This window comes from Stenella coeruleoalba (genome assembly GCF_951394435.1).
Source record: "Stenella coeruleoalba genome assembly, chromosome: 3".
Classification (NCBI taxonomy): Eukaryota; Metazoa; Chordata; class Mammalia; order Artiodactyla; family Delphinidae; genus Stenella; species Stenella coeruleoalba.
Genome location: NC_137148.1, coordinates 98394519 through 98415987, shown reverse-complemented (window position 1 = coordinate 98415987; position 21469 = coordinate 98394519). Strand labels below are relative to the sequence as shown.

Sequence of the window (21469 nt, the reverse complement as noted above, 5' to 3'; positions counted from 1 at the left end):
ACAGAACAACACCATGAATCAACTGGATATACATCTATAGATTGCTTCATCCAAAACAGCAGAATACACATTTTTGCAAGCCCCCATGAAACATTCTCCAAGACAGACCAATTTCTGGGCCATAATACACACCTTAAATTTAAAATGATAGAAATCATAAACCAAATCTGTTCTCAGACCACAATGGAGTTACACTAGAAATCAATAACAGAAAGATAACTGGATAATTCCGTAATGTGGGCAATTAAACAACATACTTTTAAATAACACATGAGTCAAAGAAGAAATCTCAAGAGAAATTTAAAACCATTTTGAACTAAGTGAAACTGAAACACAATGTATTGGTGGGTGACATCAGCATCATGGTAGCATCTCTCATGTTTTCTCCCAACAACAAAAATTCAGCATCAATCCATGGATTGAAGTGCCTTTGAGGGAGATTTGAGTTCCAGTGACATATGCCAAGGAACCTGGAAGTAGTGTAACCCACCCATGTGGCAGGTGATAGACAGACCTCAATCCTGGCTGTGGACCATGAACCAGATTCAGCCCCTCTTGGCTGTGGTCCCAGGAGCCGCTGGAGAACACTAACTTAGACAATCATCCATGAATAAAAGAGCCTTTGTGGAAGTCTAATTTTCTAGAGAAGAGTTTCTGCACATTACTGGAGCAAAATAAATATGACTTTGGACACATTTATGTAGGTATGAGAAACAACTTGACTTACCTGCATCACCCCTCACCCAAGGCAGCATAGCTTAGGGCTAACAGAAATCTTCCTCAGCCTGTAGCTTCTCCTGTGGGGAAATGGGAGAGCATGTGATTAAGCCTCTGACTTCCCCAGGTATGCAAGATGCTGCCACAGAGAGTCATTCCTCTCTCACCCCATTCATAGTATTAAATCATAAGCTACATGACTGGGGACTGGGAGGAGCGGGAGACAGAACACTTGGGGGACAGTAAAGGAACACAGATCCTACTAATTGTATGATGGACTCCATCAAGAAGCCCATAAATGGACTACTGGGAACACCTCACCCATGGGTCCCCTCAATTGATCCAGGAGCACCCTCAGCACTCCATGTGCCTTACCCACATATACCTGCACACTTTTGCCAGATTCTTGTGCATGTTTCTGATGGCAGCAGTAAGAGCAGTCTTTGAAAATGGCTAGAGAGTGAGCAAAGTAAGACAAATCTGTGAGAGATGAGAGAGACCACGAACTTGGGCTCTAGCACCAAGTCTGAGAAAACAGAAGAGAGGCTGTCAGCACTAAGCCATGGGCATTGCGGTGTCCATAGATAGCATACAAGCTTAAGAACTCACAAGACAAAGCAAAAAGCGTGGAGCAGGTTGTACCCATAGAAGGTCTGAAATATCCTCAGAACATCTACCAAGACTGACAGAAGGCATCTCTCTCCCAGAGGCAGACAGTGAAAACTGGAGGAAGTGACTGCTACTTCAATGCAAAGACATCCACACAAAACTTCAAGGAACATGAAAAATTAAGGTAACATGACACACCTAAAGAACCACCATATCTTCCAGTAACCTAATCCAAAGACATGGACATCTACAACTACCAGATAAAGAATAGAAGATTGCTGTTTTAAGGAACTCAATGAGCTACAAGAAAACACAGGAAGACAATTCCATGAGCTCATAAAAATAATACACTAAAAAATGAAAAGTTTAACAAAGAGATAGAAACCATAATAATGAATGAAACAGAAATCTGGAGCTGAAGAAAACAATGAATGGAATGAAAATGTAATAGAGAGCATCAACAGAATTCTTAAGTAGGAGAATCAATGAGATTGAAGACAGAAACTTTGAAACTGTCCATTCAGAGGGGAACAAAGGAAAAATAAGGAAAAACAATGGAGAAAATAGATGCTAAGCCAAAAACAATAACTAGAGACAAATGAGGTCATTATATAATGATAAAGGGGTCAAATCAGTAAGAAGATGTATCATAAATATATAAGCCCCCAATATGAGAGAACAAAAAATATAGTAAGCAAATACAGATCTGAAGAGATAAAGAGATAGTACAATAAGAGTAGGGGACTTCACTAACCTACATTCAACACTGCAAAAATCACACAGTCAATGAAGCAACAAGGAAACATTAGACTTAAACCTTACTTTAGACTGAATGGGCTTTATAGATATGTACACAATATTCCATCCAACAACAGCAGAATATAGGAGTTCCCCACTGTCCAAAGTTTTGCTTTTCATGGTTTCAGTTAGCACAATCAATCACTGTCCAAAATTACTAAATGGAAAATTCCAGAAATGAACAATTTATAAGTTTTATATTATGTGCTATTTTTGGTACCATAATGAAATCTCCCACCTTCCTGCTCTGTCCCACCTAAGATGTGAATCATCCCTTTGTCCAGTGTATCCTACCCAATTAGTCTCTTAGTAGCCATCTTGGTTACCAGATTGACTGTTGCAGTATCATAGTGCTTGTGTTCAAGTAACTCTTATTTTACTTAGGAATAACCCTGAAGTATAAGAGTAGTACTGCTGGCAATTTGGATATGCTGAAGAGACGCTGTAAAATACTTCCTTTATGTGAAAAGGTGAAAGTTCTCAACTTAATAAGGAAGGAAAAACATCATACACTGAAGTTGCTAAGATCCACAGTAAGAACAAATCTATCAGTGAAATTGTGAAAAAGGAAAAATAAATTCATGATAATTTTGCTGCTGCACCTCAAACTGCAAAAGTTACAGCCATAGTATGTGATAAGGCCTTAGTTAAGATGGAAAAAGCATTAAATTTGTATAAGATATTTTGAGAAAGAGAAAGAGAGACTACATTCACATAATTTTTACTGCAGTTTATAATTGTTCTATTTTATTATTAGTTTTTGTTGTGAATCTCTTACAGCACCTAATCTATAAATTAAACTTTATCATGTTTATGTATGTATGTATGGAAAAAACATAGTATATATAGGATTCGGTACTATTCACAGTCGCAGGCACCCACAGAGGGTCTTGGAACATAGCCACCATGGATGGGGGGGACTATTATATACATTCTTTTGAAGGGCACATGAAACACTCTCCATCATATGGTAGGCCACAAAGCAATTCTGAGCAAATTAAAGAATACTGAAATCATACCAAGTATCTTTTTCAACCACACTGGTATAAAACTAGAAATCAGTAACAGGAGAAATGTTGGAAAATTAACAAATATGTGCAATTTTAAAAACACTATCCTGTACAACCAATGGGTCAAAGAAAGAATTGGAAAAGAAAAAAAAATACCTTGAAGCAAATGAAAATGGAAAAACACCCATCCATACCTATGGGATGCTGCAAAAGCAATTCTAAGATGAAACTTTATAGTAATAAACACCTACATTAAGAAAAAAGAAATATCTCAAACAACCTAACCAACCTAATTTTTCACCTCCAAGAACTAAAAAAAAGAACAAATTAAGTCAAAAGTTAGTAGAAGAAAGGATATAACAATGATCAGAGCAGAAACAAATGATATAGATCTGAAAACCAATAGAAAATATCATAGAAACTAAGAGATGATTCTTTGAAAAGATAAAGGAAATTGACAAATCTGTAGCGAGACCGACTAAGAGAAGGAGAAGAGTAAAATAGATAAAATCAGAAATAGAAGAGGAGACATTAGAACTGATACCAGAGAAATACAAAGAACCACAAGAGACTACTAAGGACAAGTGTAAGCCAAAATAAAATTATATAACCCAGAAGAAATGGATAAATTTCTATAACCATACAAACTACCAAGAAGGACTCCCATAAAAATAAAATTTGAACACATAAATAACAGGAAGACTGAATCAGTAGTCAAAAATTTCCCAACAAAGAAAAACCGAGGACCAGATGGTTTCACTGGTGAATTATACACAACATTTTAAAAAGAATTAATACCAATCCTTCTTCAACTTTTCAAAAAAATTTAAGGGGAGGGAACCCTCCCAAACTCATTTTATGAGGCCAGCATTACCCTGATATCAAAGCAAGATAAAGACATTACAAGAAAGGAAAATTAAAGACCAGTATTCCTGAAAAATACCGATGCGCAACTTGTTAAGAAAATATTAGCAAACAGAATTAAACACACTAAAATGATCATTCACCATGATCAAGTGGGATTTACCCCCGGAATACAGGATGATCCAAAATACCTAAATTAATAAATGTTATACACTACATTAATAATAAAAGGTAAAAATGATCTGATCATCCAAATCGGTGCAGAAAAAGCATTTGACAAAATACAACATCCTTTCATGATAGAAATGCTCAACCAATTGGGAATAGAAGAAATATACCTCCAAATAATAAAGTCTACATAAGACAGATCCACAGCTATCATCATACTCAACAATGAAAGGTTGAGAGCTTTTTCTCTGAGATCAGGAAAAACAAAGGTCGCTCACTCTTATTCAATACAGTACTGTCCTAGCCAGAGCAATCAGACAAGAAAAAGAAATAAAATGAATACAAATCAGAAGGAAAGAAAGAAGTAAAATTGTCTTTGTTTCCAAATGATATGACCTTATATGTAGAAAACCCTAAGAGTCCATGAAAAAAGTTAGAACAATCAACAAATCCAGTAAATTTGCAGGATACAAAATCAACATGCAGAAATCAGTTGCATTTCTATACACTAATAACAGAATATCTGAAACAGAAATTAAGCAAATAATCCCCTTATAATAGCATCAAAAACAGTAAAATACTTAGGAATAAATTTAACCAAGGAGGTGAAGGATTAGTACACTTGAAACTATAAGACCTTGATGAAAGATATTGAAGAGGTGCACAAACAAAAGGAAAAATATCCAGTGTTCATGAATTAAAAGAATTAATACTGTAAAAATTTCCACTCTAGCCAAATCAATCTACAGATTCAACACAACTCTTTTCAAAATTCTAATGGTATCTACCAAAGAAATAAAACAAATATTTCTGAAATTTGTATGGAACCACAAAAGAATCCAAATAGTCAAAACAATACTGAGAAAAAAAGAGCAAACCTGAAGGCATCACATTTTCTGACTTCAAACTATACTACAAAACTATAGTAATCAAAAGAGTATAGCACTGGCATAAAAATAGCACAGAAATCAATGGAACAGAATCAAGAGCCCAGGAATAAATCCCCACATGTGCAATCAACTAATATTTGACAAGAGAGCCAAGATTACTCAACAGAGAAAGCATAGTACCTTTATAAACGGTGCTGGGAAAACTGGGTAATCACATGCAGAAGAATATAACTGGACCCCTATCTTACATCATTCACCAAAATTAACACAGAAAGGATTAAAGATTTAAACATAAGGTATGAAGTAATAAAATTCCTAGACAATAAAACTCCAAAAAAAAAAAAAAACTCCTAGATATTGGGGACAATCTTGACATTGGTCTTGGCCACAATTTTTTGGATATGACACCAAAAGTGAAAGCAACAAAAGTAAAAATTAATAAATTAAACTAAAAAGCACAAAGAAAGAAATAATCAACAAAATTAAAAGGTACTCTAGGGATGGGAGCAAATCATATATCTAGTAAGGGGTTAATATCCAAAATATATAAGGAATTTATACAACTCAATATCAAAAAACAAGCAATCATTCAATCTGATTAAAAAACAGGTAGAGGACATTTTTCCAAAGAAGACAAACAAGGGGCCAACTGGTACATGAAAAGGTGCTTAACATCACTAATAATCAGGGTAATACAAATCAAAACCACAATGAGATATCACCTCACACCTGTTAGAATAACTATTATCAAAAAGTCATGATGTAACCAATGTTGGAGAAAATAGATTTTTTTGCAATATTTTTGGGAAAGTAAATGGGTACAGCCACTATGTAAAACAGTATGGAGCTTCCTCAAAAAATTAAAAACACATCCAGCAATCTCACTTCTGGGTATATATCCAAAGGAAATGAAAACAGAATGTAGAAGAGATATCTGCACTCCTATATTAGTTGCAGTATTATTCACAATAGCCAAGACATGGAAACAACCCATGTCCAAAACAGATAAACAGATAAAAATAGATGTGGGTTGTGTGTGTGTGCATATAGTATAAATAATATAAAAATACTACTCAGCCATGAGAAAGAAGAATATCCTGCCATCTGCAACAACATGGATGGACCTTAAGGAATTACGCTAAGTGAAATAAGCTAGGCAGCAAAAGACAAATACTGTATAATATCACTTAAAGATGAAACTAAAAAATTTGCTCTCATAGAAACAGAGTAAAATGGGGTTTTCCAGGGGCTGGTGGGTGGGGGGAATGGGGAGATGTTGATCAAAGGGTACAAACTTCCAGTTTTAAGACAAATAAGTTCTGGGGAGCTAATGTACAACATGGTGGGATTATACTTAATAATACTATAGTGTATAGTTGATAGTTGTTAAGTTGCTTAAATGTTCACCACAAAAAGAAGACGTAATATGTGACATCATGGAGGTGTTAGCTAACACTATGGCAGTACTTATTTTACAATACATAAGTGTATCAAATCAACATGTTGTATACCCTGAAATTACGCCATGTTATACATCAATTATATCTCAAAGCAGAGGAAAAAGAAAACACAACTTATCAAGATTTATGAGATACAGTAAAAGCAGTGCTGAGACGGAAATTTATGGTGTTGAATGCATGTATTAGAAAAGAAGAAAGATCTAAAATCAGTGATCTAAGTTTCCACCTTAAGAACTGAATAAAAGAAGAGCAAGGTAGACCCAAAGTTAGCAAAACAAAAGAAATAATAATTAGAAACAAATAAAACTGAAAGCAAGAAATCAATAAATAAAATCAATGAAACCCAATAGCTGGTTCTTTGTCAAGATCAATGAAATTGATAAACCTCCAGCCAAGCTAAGAAAAGAAGAGAGGGGACACAAATTTCTAATAAAGTAAAAGAAGGAGGATCATACTAATGACATGGACATTCAAAGAATAATAAAGATATACTATTAATAACTCTATGCCCACAAATTTAATAAACTAGAAAATGGACCAATTATTGATAGATATGATCTGTCAAAACTTAAAAAAGGAGAAATAGATGACCTGAATAGGACTATATTTATTAAAGGAATTCAATCAATAATTAATGTTCTTCCAAAACAAAAAGCACCAGGCCTAGGTGGGTTCACTGGTCAATTCTACCAAACATTTAAGAAAGAAATTATACCAATTCTCTATCACCTCTCAGAGAATAGCAGAGAGAATACTTACTAATTTGTTCTATGAGGTCAGCTTTACCCTAATACCAAAACCAGACAAAGACATACAAACAAGTAAAACTACAGACCAATATCTCTCATGATCACAGATATAAAAATCCTCAATTAAATACTAATAAGTCAAATCAAAACAAGTATAAAAAAATTATACAGCACAACTGAGACTTATTCCAGTTTTGCAAGGCAGCTTCAACATTAAAAACTCAATTAACGTAATCCATCACATAAACAAAAATTACATGATATCAACAGATGCAGAAAAAATATGGGACAAAAACTAGCACACTTTCATGATAAAACCTCTCAGTAAACTAGGAATCAGGTCCTCAACTTGACAGAGACTGTCTACAAAAACCCTATAGCTAACACCATACTTACTGGTGAGAAACTCAATTTTCCAATGAAGATCAGGCACAAGGCACAGATGTTCCCTCTCATCACTCCTTTTCAGTATCATACTGGAAGTCGTTACTAATTCAACAGGCAAGAAAAGGAAATAAAGATATACAGTTTGGAGAGAAACACATAAAAGTATCTTTATTTGCAGATGACAAGATTGTTTATGTAGAAAATATGAAAGAATCAACAAAACAACTCCTGAAACTAATAAGTGATTATAGCAGGTTGCAGGATACAAGGTTAATATATAAAAGTTAGTTGGGGGCTTCCAGGAAGATGGCGGAAGAGTAAGACGCGGAGGTCACCTTCCTCCCCCCACAGATACACCAGAAATACATCTGCACATGGAACAACTCCTACAGAACACCTATTGAATGCTGGCAGAAGACCTCAGACCTCCAAAAAGGCAAGAAACCCCCCACGTACCTGGGTAGGGCAAAAGAAAAAAAGAATAAACAGAAACAAAAGGATACGGATGGAACCTGCACCAGTGGGAGGAAGCTGTGAAGGAGGAAAGGTTTCCACACACTAGGAAGCCCCTTCGCGGGCGGAGACTGCGGGTGGCGGAGGGGGAAGCTTCCAAGCTGCGGAGGAAAGCACAGCAACAGGGGTACGGGGGGCAAAGCGGGGAGATTCCCGCACAGAGGATCGGGGCCGACCGGCACTCACCAGCCCGAAAGGCTTGTCTGCTACCCTGCCGGGGTGGGCGGGGCTGGGAGCTTAGGCTCGGGCTTCGGTCGGAGCCCAGGGAGAGGACTGGGGTTGTCTGCGTGAACACAGCCTGCAGGGGGTTAGTGCGCCACGGCTGGCCGGGAGGGAGTCCGGGGAAAAGTCTGCACCAGCCGAAGAGGCAAGAGACTTTTTCTTCCCTCTTTGTTTCCTGGTGCGCGAGGAGAGGGGATTAAGAACGCTGCTTAAAGGAGCTCCAGAGACGGGCGCGAGCCGCAGCTAACAGCGCGGACCCCAGAGACGGGCATGAGACGCTAAGGCTGCTGCCGCCACCACCAAGAAGCCTGTCTGCGAGCACAGGTCACCATCCACATCCCCTTCCGGGGAGCCTGTGCAGCCTGCCACTGCCAGGGTCCCGGGATCCAGGGACAACTGCCCCGGGAGAACGCACAGCACACCTCAGGCTGGTGCAACGTCACGCCGGCCTCCACAGCCGCAGGCTCGCCCCGCACTCCGTGCCCCTCCCTCCCCCCCGGCCTCAGTGATCCAGAGAATAAGCGGCTCCTTTAACCCCGTCCTGTATGAGCAAAGAACAGACGCCCTCCGGGAACCTACACGCAAAGGCGGGGCCAAATCCAAGCTGAGCCCCTGGGAGCTGTGAGAATAAAGAAGAGAAAGGGAAATCTCTCCCAGCAGCCTCAGAAGCAGCGGATTAAAGCTCCACAATCAATTTGATGTACCCTGCATCTGTGGAATACATGAATACACAATGAACCATCCCAAATTAAGGGGGTGGACTTTGAGAGCAAGATTTATGATTTTTTCCCCTTTCCTCTTTTTGTGAGTATGTGTATGCTTCTGTGTGAGATTTTGTCTGTATAGCTTTGCTTCCACCATTTGTCCTAGGGTTCTATCCGTCCGTTTTCTTTTGTTTCTTTAAAATTTTTTTTCTTAATAATTATTTTTTTATTTTAATAACTTTATTATATTTTATCTTACTTTATTTTATTTCACTTTATCTTCTTCCTTTCTTTTTTCCTTCCCTCCTTCCTCCCTCCCTCCCTCCCTCCCTCCTCCTTCCTTCCTCCCTCCCTCCCTCCCTTCCTTCCTTCCTTTCTATCTCTTTCTTTCTTTCTTTCTTTCTTTCTTTCTTTCTTTCTTTCTTTCTTTCTTTCTTTCTTTCTTTCTTTCTCTAATTGTTTCTACTTTTTCTCCCTTTTATTCTGAGCCGTGTGGATGAAAGGCTCTTGGTGCTCCAGCCAGGAGTCAGGGCTCTGCCTCTGAGGTGGGAAAGCCAACTTCAGGACACTGGTCCACAAGAGACCTCGCAGCTCCACATAATATCAAATGGCAAAAATCTCCCAGAGATCTCCATCTCAACACCAGCACCCAGCTTCATTCAACGATCAGCAAGCTACACTGCTGGACATCCTATGCCAAACAACTAGCAAGACAGGACCACAACCCCACCCATTAGCAGAGAGGCTGCCTAAAATCATAAGTCCACAGACACCCCAAAACACACCACCATACGTGGACCTGCCCACCATAAAGACAAGATCCAGCCTCATCAACCAGAACACAGGCACTAGTCCCCTCCACCAGGAAGCCTACACAACCCACTGAACCAACCTTAGCCACTGCGGACAGACACCAAAAACAATGGAAACTATGAACCTACAGCATGCAAAAAGGAGACCCCAAACACAGTAAGATAAGCAAAATGAGAAGACATAAAAACACACAGCAGATAAAGGAACAAGATAAAAACCCACCAGACCTAACAAATGAAGAGGAAATAGGCAGTCTACCTGAAAAAGATTCAGAATAATGATAGTAAAGATAATCCAAAATCTTGGAAATAGAATAGAGAAAATGCAGGAAACGTTTAACAAGGACCTAGAAGAACTAAAGATGAGACAAACAACGATGAACAACACAATAAATGAAACGAAAAATACTCTAGATGGGATCAGTAGCAGAATAACTGAGGCAGAAGAACAGATAAGTGACCTGGAAGATAAAATAGTAGAAATAACTATTGCAGAGCAGAACAAAGAAAAAAGAATGAAAAGAACTGAGGACAGTCTCAGACACCTCTGAGACAACATTAAACGCACCAACATTCTAAATATAGGGGTTCCAGAAGAAGAAGAGAAAAAGAAAGGGAATGAGAAAATATTTGAAGAGATTATAGTTGAAAACTTCCCTAATATGGGAAAGGAAATAGTTCATCAAGTCCAGGAAGCACAGAGAGTCCCATACAGGATAAATATAAGAGGGAATACGCCAAGACACATATTAGTCAAACTGTCAAAAATTAAATACAAAGAAAACATATTAAAAGCAGCAAGGGAAAAACAACAAATAAAACACAAGGGAATCCCCATAAGGTTAACAGCTGATCTTTCAGTAGAAACTTTGCAAGCCAGAAGGGGGTGGCAGGACATATTTAAAGTGATGAAGGAGAAAAACCTGCAACCAAAATTACTCTACCCAGCAAGGATCTCATTCACATTTGATGGAGAAATTAAAACCTTTACAGACAAGCAAAAGCTGAGAGAGTTCAGCACGACCAAACCAGCTTTACAACAACTGCTAAAGGAACTTCTCTAGGCAAGAAACACAAGAGAAGGAAAAGACCTACAATAATGAACCCAAAACAATTAAGAAAATGGGAATAGGAACATACATATCAATAATTACCTTAAATGTAACTGGACTAAATGCTCCCAACAAAAGACACAGATTGGCTGAATGGATACAAAAACAAGACCCATATATATGCTGTCTACAAGAGACCCCCTTCAGACCTAGAGACAGATACAGACTGAAAGTAATGGGATGGAAAAAGATATTCCATGCAAATGGAAACCAAAAGAACGCTGGAGTAGCAATTCTCATATCAGACAAAATAGACTTTAAAATAAAGACTATTAGAAGAGACAAAGAAGGACACTACATAAGGATCAAGGGATCGATCCAAGAAGAAGATATAACAATTGTAAATATTGATGCACTCAACATAGGAGCACCTCAATACATAAGGCAAATACTAACAGCCATAAAAGGGGAAATCAACAGTAACACATTCATAGTAGGGGACTTTAACACCCCACTTTCACCAATGGACAGATCATCCAAAATGAAAATAAATAAGGAAACACAAGCTTTAAATGATACATTAAACAAGATGGACTTAATTGATATTTATAGGACACTCCATCCAAAAACAACAGAATACACATTTTTCTCAAGTGCTCATGGAACATTCTCCAGGATAGATCATATCTTGGGTCACAAATAAAGCCTTGGTAAATACAAGAAAATTGAAATTGTATCAAGTATCTTTTCTGACCACAACGCTATGAGACTAGGTATCAATTACAGGAAAAGATCTGTAAAAAATACAAACACATGGAGGCTAAACAATACACTACTTAATAACGAAGTGATGACTGAAGAAATCAAAGAGGAAATAAAGACATACCTAGAAACAAATGACAATGGAGACACGATGACCCAAAATCTATGGGATGCAGCAAAAGCAGTTCTAAGAGAGAAGTTTATAGCAATACAGTCCTAACTTAAGAAACAGGAAACACCTCGAATAAACAACCTAACCTTGCACCTGAAGCAATTAGAGAAAGAAGAACAAAAAAAACCCAAAGCTAGCAGAAGGAAAGAAATCATAAAGATCAGATCAGAAATAAATGAAAAAGAAATGAAGGAAAGGATAGCAAAGATCAATAAAACTAAAAGCTGGTTCTTTGAGAAGATAAACAAAATTGATAAACCATTAGCCAGGCTCATCAAGAAAAAAAGGGAGAAGACTCAAATCAATAGAATTAGAAACGAAAAAGAAGAAATAACAACTGACACTGCAGAAATACAAAAGATCATGAGAGATTACTACAAGCAACTCTATGCCAATAAAATGGACAACCTGGAAGAAATGGACAAATTCTTATAAATGCACAACCTGCCAAGACTGAATCAGGAAGAAATAGAAAATATGAACAGACCAATCACAAGCACTGAAGTTGAAACTGTGATTAAAAATCTTCCAACAAACAAAAGTCCAGGACCAGATGGCTTCACAGGCGAATTCTATCAAACATTTAGAGAAGAGCTAACACCTACCCTTCTCAAACTCTTCCAAAATATAGCAGAGGGAGGAACACTCCCAAACTCATTCTACGAGGCCACCATCACCCTGATACCAAAAGCAGACAAAAATGTCACAAAGAAAGAAAACTACAGGCCAATATCGCTGATGAACATAGATGCAAAACTCCTCAACAAAATACTAGCAAACAGAATCCAACAGCACATTAAACAGATGATACATCATGATCAAATGGGGTTTATTCCAGGAATGCAAGCATTCTTCAATATACGCAAATCAATCAATGTGATACGCCATATTAACAAATTGAAGGAGAAAAACCATATGATCATCTCAATAGATGCAGAGAAAGGTTTTGACAAAATTCAACACCCGTTTATGATAAAAACCCTGCAGAGCAGGCATAGAGGGAACTTTCCTCAACATAATAAACGCCATATATGACAAACCCACAGCCAACATTGTCCTCAATGGTGAAAAACTGAAAGCATTTCCACTAAGATCAGGAACAAGACAAAGTTGCCCACTCTCACCACTATTATTCAACATAGTTTTGGAAGTTTTAGCCACAGCAATCAGAGAAGAAAAGGAAGTAAAAGGAATCCAAATCAGAAAAGAAGAAGTAAAGCTGTCACTGTTTGCAGATGACATGATACTATACATAGAGAATCCTAAAGATGCTACCAGAAAACTACTAGAGCTAATCAATGAATTTGGTAAAGTAGCAGGATACAAAATTAATGCACAGAAATCTCTGGAATTCCTATACACTAATGATGAAAAAGCTGAAAGAGAAATTAAGAAAACACTCCCATTTCCCACTGTAACAAAAAGAATACAATACCTAGGAATAAACCTACCTAAGGAGACAAAACACCTGTATGCAGAAAATTATAAGACACTGATGAAAGAAATTAAAGATGATACAAATAGATGGAAAGATATACCATGTTCTTGGATTGGAAGAATCAACATTGTGAAAATGACTCTACTACCCAAAGCAATCTACAGATTCAACGCAATCCCTATCAAACTACCACTGGCATTTCTCACAGAACTAGAACAAAAAATTTCACAATCTGTATGGAAACACAAAAGACCCCAAATAGCCAAAGCAATCTTGACAATGAAAAATGGAGCTGAAGCAATCAGGCTCCCTGACTTCAGACTATACTACAAAGCTACAGTAATCAAGACAGTATGGTACTGGCACAAAATCAGAAAGATCGATCAATGGAACAGAAAGCCCAGAGATAAACCCACACACATATGGTTACCTTATCTTTTATAAAGGAGGCAAAAATATACAGTGGAGAAAAGACAGTCTCTTCAATAAGTGGTGCTGGGAAAACTGGACAGCTACATGTAAAAGAATGAAATTAGAACACTCCCTAACACCATACACAAAAATAAACTCAAAATGGATTAAAGAGCTAAATGTAAGTCCAGAAACTATTAAACTCTTAGAGGAAAATATAGACAGGACACTCTGTGACATAAATCATAGCAAGATCCTTTTAGACCCACCTCCTAGAGAAATGGAAATAAAAACAAAAATAAACAAATGGGAACTAATGAAACTTCAAAGCTTTTGCACAGCAAAGGAAACCATAGACAAGACGAAAAGACAACCCTCAGAATGGGAGAAAATATCTGCAAATGAAGCAACTGACAACAGATTAATCTCCAAAATTTATAAGCAGCTCATGCAGCTTAATAACAAAAAAAGAAACAACCCAATCCAAAAATGGGCAGAAGACCTAAATAGACATTTCTCCAAAGAAGATATACAGACTGCCAACAAACACATGAAAGAATGCTCAATATCGTTAATCATTAGTGAAATGCAAATCAAAACTACGATGAGATATCATGTCACACCAGTCAGAATGGCCATCATCAAAAAATCTAGAAACAATAAATGCTGGAGAGGGTGTGGAGAAAAGGGAACCCTCTTGCACTGTTGGTGGGAATGTAAATTGATACAGCCACTATGGAGAACAGTATGGAGGTTCCTTAAAAAACTAAAAATAGAACTACCATATGACCCAGCAATCCCACGACTGGGCATATACCCTGAGAAAACCATAATTCAAAAAGAGTCATGTACCAAAAAGTTCGTTGCAGCTGTATTTATAATAGCCCGGAGATGGAAACAACCTAAGTGTCCATCATCAGATGAATGGATAAAGAAGATGTGGCACATATATACAATGGAATATTACTCAACCGTAAAAAGAAACAAAATTGAGCTATTTGTAATGAGGTGGATAGACCTGTAGTCTGTCATACAGAGTGAAGTAAGTCAGAAAGAGAGAGAAAAATACCGTATGCTAACACATATATATGGAATTCAAGGGAAAAAATGTCGTGAAGAACCTAGGGGTAAGACAGGAATAAAGACACAGACCTACTAGAGAATGGACTTGAGGATATGGGGAGGGGAAGGGTAAGCTGGGACAAAGCGAGAGAGAGGCATGGACATATATACACTACCAAACGTAAAATAGATAGCTAGTAGGAAGCAGCCGCATAGCACAGGGAGATCAGCTCGGTGCTTTGTGACCGCCTGGAGGGGTGGGATAGGGAGGGTGGGAGGGAGGGATACGCAAGAGGGAAGAGATATGGGAACATATGTATATATATAGCTGATTCATTTTGTTGTAAAGCAGAAACTAACACACCATTGTAAAGCAATTATACTCCAATAAAGATGTTAAAAAAAAGTTGATTTTCTATATACCAATGAACAAGTAGATTTTGAATTTAAAAACACAATTCCACTTACATTAGCACCCCCAAAAATGAAAGACTTCGATATAAATCTAACAAAACATGAACAAGATCTACATGAGGAAAATGAAAAAAATTCTGATCAACAGCAACAAATAATTAAATAAATGGAGATATATTCCATGTTAATGGATAGTAAAACTGTACTGACAGGATGTCCATTCTTCCCAACTTGACCTATAAATTCAATGTAATCTCAATAAAAGTCCCAATTATTTTATGGCTTTCAATAAAATGATTCTAAAGTTTATATGGAGAGGTTAAAGACTCATATAGCCAACACGATATTAAGAACAAAGTTGGAAGACTGACATTATTCTACTTCAAGACTTACTATAAAGCTACAACAATTGAGACAATGTGCTTAATGAAAGAATAAGCAAATAGATCACTGAAATAGAACAAGGAGTCCATAAATAGGTCCCATGTATATAATCAATTTATTTTTGACAGGAGAAAAGGCAATACAATGGAGCAAATATAGTCTCTTCACCAAATACTGCTAGCAAAATTGGGAATCCACAAGCAAAAACTTGAATGTAGACACTACCTTACACCTTTCACAAAAATTAACTCAAAGTGGATCACAGACTTAAATGTAAAATCCCAAACTATAAAACTCCTAGAAGATAACATAGGAGAAAACTTAGATGACCTTGGGCATGATGATGCCTCTTTAAATACAACACCAAAGATATTATCTTGAAATAATTAACTGGTAAGCTGGACTTCATTAAGATTAAATGTTTCTGCTTTATGAAAGACAATTTTAAGAGATTGAGAAGATACAGAAGAAGAAAATATTTGCAGAAGGCACATGTGATAAAGAACTGTTTTCCAAAAATACAAAGAATTCTTAAAACTCAACAACAGGAAAACAAACAACCCAATTAAAAACTGGGCAAAAGACCTTAACATAGACCTCATCAAAGAATATATACAGATGGCAAATAAGCATAGGAAAAGATGTTTCACATCATACATCATCAGGCAAATGCAAATTAAAAAATAATACGATACCTCCACACACCCATTAGAATGGTCAAATCTAGGACACTGACAACACCATATGCTGATGAAGTTGTGGAACAAAAGGAATTTTCATCCATTGCTGGTGGGAACGCAAAATGGGCCAGCCACTTTGGAAGGCAAGTTGACATTTCTTATAAAGCTAGACATACTCTTACTATATGATCCAGCAAACATACCCCTTGGCATTTATCCAAAGGAGTTGAAATTGTCTATCCACACCAAAATCTGCATATAATGTTAACAGCGGCTTTATTCACAACGGACAGAACTTGGAAGCAACCAAGGTGTCCTTCACTAGGTGAATGGATAAATAAACCATAGTACATTCAGACAATGGAGTACTACTCAGTGCAAAAAAGAAATGAGCTGTCAAGACATGAAAGGATGTGGAGAAATCATAAATGCATATTAATAAGTGAAAGAAGCCAGTCTGAAAGGCTATCTTCTGTAGGATTCAAAATATATGATATTCTGGAAAAGGCAAAACTATGGATACAATAAAAAGACGAGGGGTTACCAGGGAGCAGGGTGGTAGATAGATTAATTGGCAGAGCACAGTTTCACTGCCCTAAAGAGGATCTGAAATTGCTTTGTGTAATACCATAATAACGGATATATGTCATTAAACATTTGTCCCAAGCCCACAGAATATACAATACCCAGAGGAAAGTAAACTCTTAACTTTGGATGATTATAATGTGATAATGTAGATTCACCCTTAGTAAGATCAGGTAAATGATATTGATAATGGGGGTGACTACATATGTGTGGGGTAAGAGGGTATATGGGAAATCTGTACCTTCCTCTCAGTTTTGTTGCAAACTTAAAACTACTCTAAAAAATTTTCTGTAAAACAGTATGTACTTATTCGATTTAGATAAGCCTCAAATAATGCTTTAGATAAGCCTCTCCCCCACCATTCAAAACAGTCTAAACTGGAATTATTTTGGCTCTGTCAAACTTTTACTATAATTTGAGCACTTCCTTTGCCAATTAACTTTTTCAGTCATTTTAGCTGTTCAAGTATGCAAAGATTATTCTCTGGTGTAAAACAAAAAGCAGATTTAACCAATGTCGAATTATTTAGTAAGCAGAGTATTTTGTATTCAGCTTTTAACTACCTTTATCTATCATATTTATTATCGAACAAATTCATCAAGTTCCTTTGACAAGTATGTATCAAATGCTTGAATTTATTAATGGATGGAGTTTAGAAAGTTGAAATAGGATTGAGGAGGTGACTTAATCACATTGGGTGTGCATTTTCTCATTTATAAGGCAGTGGCTAGGACAAGGCATTGTCTAAGGTCATATTTACACCTAATATTCTGTTAAGAATCTGTCTAATTTTGACAATGCTCAGTTATTAAGATGAAATCAACCAATATCTGACCATTCTAGCCTTCTAGTTCAGACCTTTGTCTGAAAGATAGAATATAATTTAAATGATTTAAAATGTACCACACCTGGAAAGAATACTGCCTTGAAGGTAACCAGTCTAGGAATGATGGAACAAAACCTGCTAGGAACCATATTTAATAAAAATCTAACTCTATAAATGCAATAGGATAACGTGAGAAAATGAAATGCTATCAGGTAAACAGTGCATTAAACTCTGAAGTAAACTGATGATCAATTTTTTACTTTGAGATTAAGCAAAAGACAAAATGCTTTTACACTTCTGATTATTTCAAGTTAGAGGTAAATTTAGGTATGAAGTTACTCTAAACAAGTCCTGGTCCCTGAAAATTTAGCACTCCTATCTTCATATAGTAAATTCCTCTGTGCTCACTATATTATAATTGATTTGTATTTCTTTTCTAAAAATCATAACAGCAAAATTGTATACCTTTATTACAATGCTATATCATCCATTAAGTTGCATATCAAATGGTGAATATTTTAACAACGATTTAAATTTTCCTATACCAAGACATGTGTATTAATCTGCTAACAGATTATAATCCATTTTAAGAAATTTTGATTCTTCCTATATATCATAGTAGATATGCATGCAATTGTATTGCATACTGGGGTTTTTTTTAATGACATGTGATAAACTTTATAGATTTATAGGAAAATTAAATATTTTCATGTTTAACAGAATTTTCTTGGTTCAAACTACTCTGTTTACTGAATAAAATTATCTTGATCACAAACAGTGGGCTCAGACATTTCACATAATCTTGTGAAATTCATAAATAAAATATGAGAGGCCAAACAAGCTTTAGAAGCTTATGAAAATGAACAACACCTAATATATAATTTTACACTGCAGTTTCCAGCAGAATACATTTTATTATATTTTGGACCGTATGCCAATACAGATGGAGGAATCAGTGGTGAGAATTTTCTGGATAATGATTTATGTTTAGCCGTCAGAATTTTCTAATTATAACTGAACTAAGGTTCAGTGTAACAATTATGAAATTTAAATTGTTGATAAAGGCTCTAGAAAGCTTTGAAAAATGATCCTTGCCTGGTACTACTCATCATATTCTGATTTAATTGGTCTGAAAATGCAGCCTGGTAATCAGTATATTTCAAAACCTCCTCTGTATAAGTATGGCTATGTAACTGCTTGAGTGCTACGACGAATAAAAGAATAAGAGATACTGTGGTTTACAGAAAAATCCAGCGAACACTGGACCTCCTTATAGACATGTCTGAAACAAACAAATGCTCAACAGGAGTCACACATCCCCTTAAATGCACTCTAATCACATAATTAATCACTGACTTTAATCTTTAGGTAAATTTTGTAAATTCTTTTAACTTTATTTTTTAAGGTATGTCTAGTTGTTCATAAGAATTTAAGCCAAAGTTACTAAATTATTATTTCTTAACAGATAAAAGAAATTTGGAAGAATAAATAAAAACTAGCTTTGTTATTATCCTTCATTAAAAGGTTGTTTTGTATCAATTCTAAGCAAAGATAAGAGAAACTGGTTATTGTTACATTCAGCCTAATTCCTTTGACAAAATACCCAGAAATAGAAGCTCACATTCCATTTGTCCCAGATGGTCTTCTGGGTTGCTTAAAAATACCCTTATTATTCTTGGGCCTGGTATAAGACCTGTTCATTTTTCTCAGATTACTCTGAGATTAATTTTGGCAGTATGAAGACCTACTCATTGAAATCTATAAATAAAATAGCATTACTAGGAAATGTACAATCGTCTTAATTTGAATAATATTAGTTCAAAATAAATAACTTGAAGATGTAATTCAGTTCTATAGAATTTGAAATTTCACCAACTTTCACAATTTTTTCCAACATCTTATGTCTGAAAACTTTCAAAACCTTGATTTTATAAGACTACTGTTTTACTAACCTTGAATATTCTTAGAAAATTGAATATTCTGAGATATTTTTGTGCTTTTGTCTTGATTAAAATGTTCTCAGGCAAGCTTGTACCCCTTGGGAAATCCCAGGCATATATATAGTCTTCTTCAGTGGAAAGACAGAAGCAGTGACAACACTCAGTTGTTTGTAAAAAAGAAGGAAGGGAATAAGGAAGGAAGGAAAGGGAAGGTGGAGAGAAAAGAATATCAATAACAATATAATAATTTAGTCCCCTCAAGATAGCCAAAAAGTATACAAATGGATGACAAGCGTCTGAATTGACTAGCAGAACGGTGAATGTCCAAAGAACTTGGCAAATGGAAGTTTTGGGCATAGACAGGCAGTATAACCCTAAGTGTCCTATAATCTTAAGAAGGCCTGGTACTCCACGACTTGGGATATCAGAACAGTGTGTCTGAATCCAATGCTGTGTAAACATATGCAGGAAACCCACAAAACTGCTTTTCCACGCCTTGTGGGGAAGCTAACTTTCTTTGTAATCAAAAGGTTTGTAGGTTCTGTGATGCGTTAACAAGACAAAAGAATATATGTTTACAGAGATGTACATGAAAAATGGAACAATGCAGCCCCATATTTTCTATAAGTCATCTAATCAAGCTGGGAAGTGTGGATAGAATTAAAGTTTGTTTGAACCAGTTATTACAGTCCTCTCCATTTAAGACCATTTCTTTCGAGCTCTTTTGAATAAAGTCTAAATGGTTTAGACTGTCATTTCCTCCCTTGTCCCCTACAGAAAGGAGGCTATGGGGAACTTAGATAGCCTTGTGATGCCAGGAAAGGGAGCCCCATTTTCTGCTCTGACCAACTGTCTAATAACGATTAGAAATAGTAAATGATCGCAAATCTTACACATTTTTTATAGCACCAGCATAGAGAACATCCACTGTACGTTAAAGGGATTATAACTCGGGGGTATTTCTATTACTTCCTATGTAAAGACACATAAAAATGTCACCTGCGCGCTCAAACAAGGCACCACAGTTGTTGCATGCCATTGACCTAATGGCGCTTTGATTTGTTCTACCACAAATTTAGCAGTAGTAGCAGCACTCATCATCACCCTGAAAATGTTTTTATTTCTGCCATGTGGGAATGGGTGTCTAAAGTAAAATTTTCACTTGTATACAGAGAGTAAATCCCACAATCTCAGAGTTGTCATTGTGAAAAATAAGGTACAGTTCCTCAGAACTGACTTTTTAAGCTTCATGAAAAAAAGTGTTCCTGTATCAAGACACATAGTTATGAGCAAAAGATGTGCAATGCTGGTTCTAATAAATCAGAAAGTCATCACAGCCAGAAAAAGCTTTATCTCAAACTGTTTCAAAAGCATATGAAAGATAAGATACATTTTTGACGAGCTGACAACTTATTATGTTGTTACAGAGAATTTCTAAATTCCATAACCTCAAAATGACAATCTCATCGGAAGTTTCTACTTAAAGAAATATCTTAGCAAAAATGAACTGGCACAGACGAAGAACAGAAATTACATTTAATCGGTCATGTCAACATGCCCCTTGGGTCAGATTAAAATGTAAAGCTAAAAATAATGCTTTTAAAACATGTTTTACTCACAGGTCTGTCGCCTCAAGGGATTGTCTTAAGGAAAGGAGGGCTGATGATAGACATATTTATTTGAGATTGTAAGGATTTTCAGTGACTGGTGGAACAATACCAGCCAAAAATCTGTTATTAGTACAAGCTCTCCCACCTAGAAACCAAGATTTTTATATGGCAAATATAGCAACTTCTAAAAGGAATATTTTAGTGTCAATTTCAAAAACTTTTCAGAAATG

General features: G+C 36.4%; 1 long non-coding RNA gene across 1 annotated transcript in view; it reads right to left on the bottom strand.

The window, feature by feature from the left end:
- Positions 1 to 260: 260 nt before the first annotated feature.
- The window catches only part of LOC307184546, a 205313-nt gene continuing 184104 nt past the window's right edge, over positions 261 to 21469 (bottom strand). The window contains exon 3 of the long non-coding RNA XR_013827744.1: positions 261 to 797. This is a non-coding gene — a long non-coding RNA (uncharacterized lncRNA). The remainder of the gene's footprint in view (positions 798 to 21469) is intronic.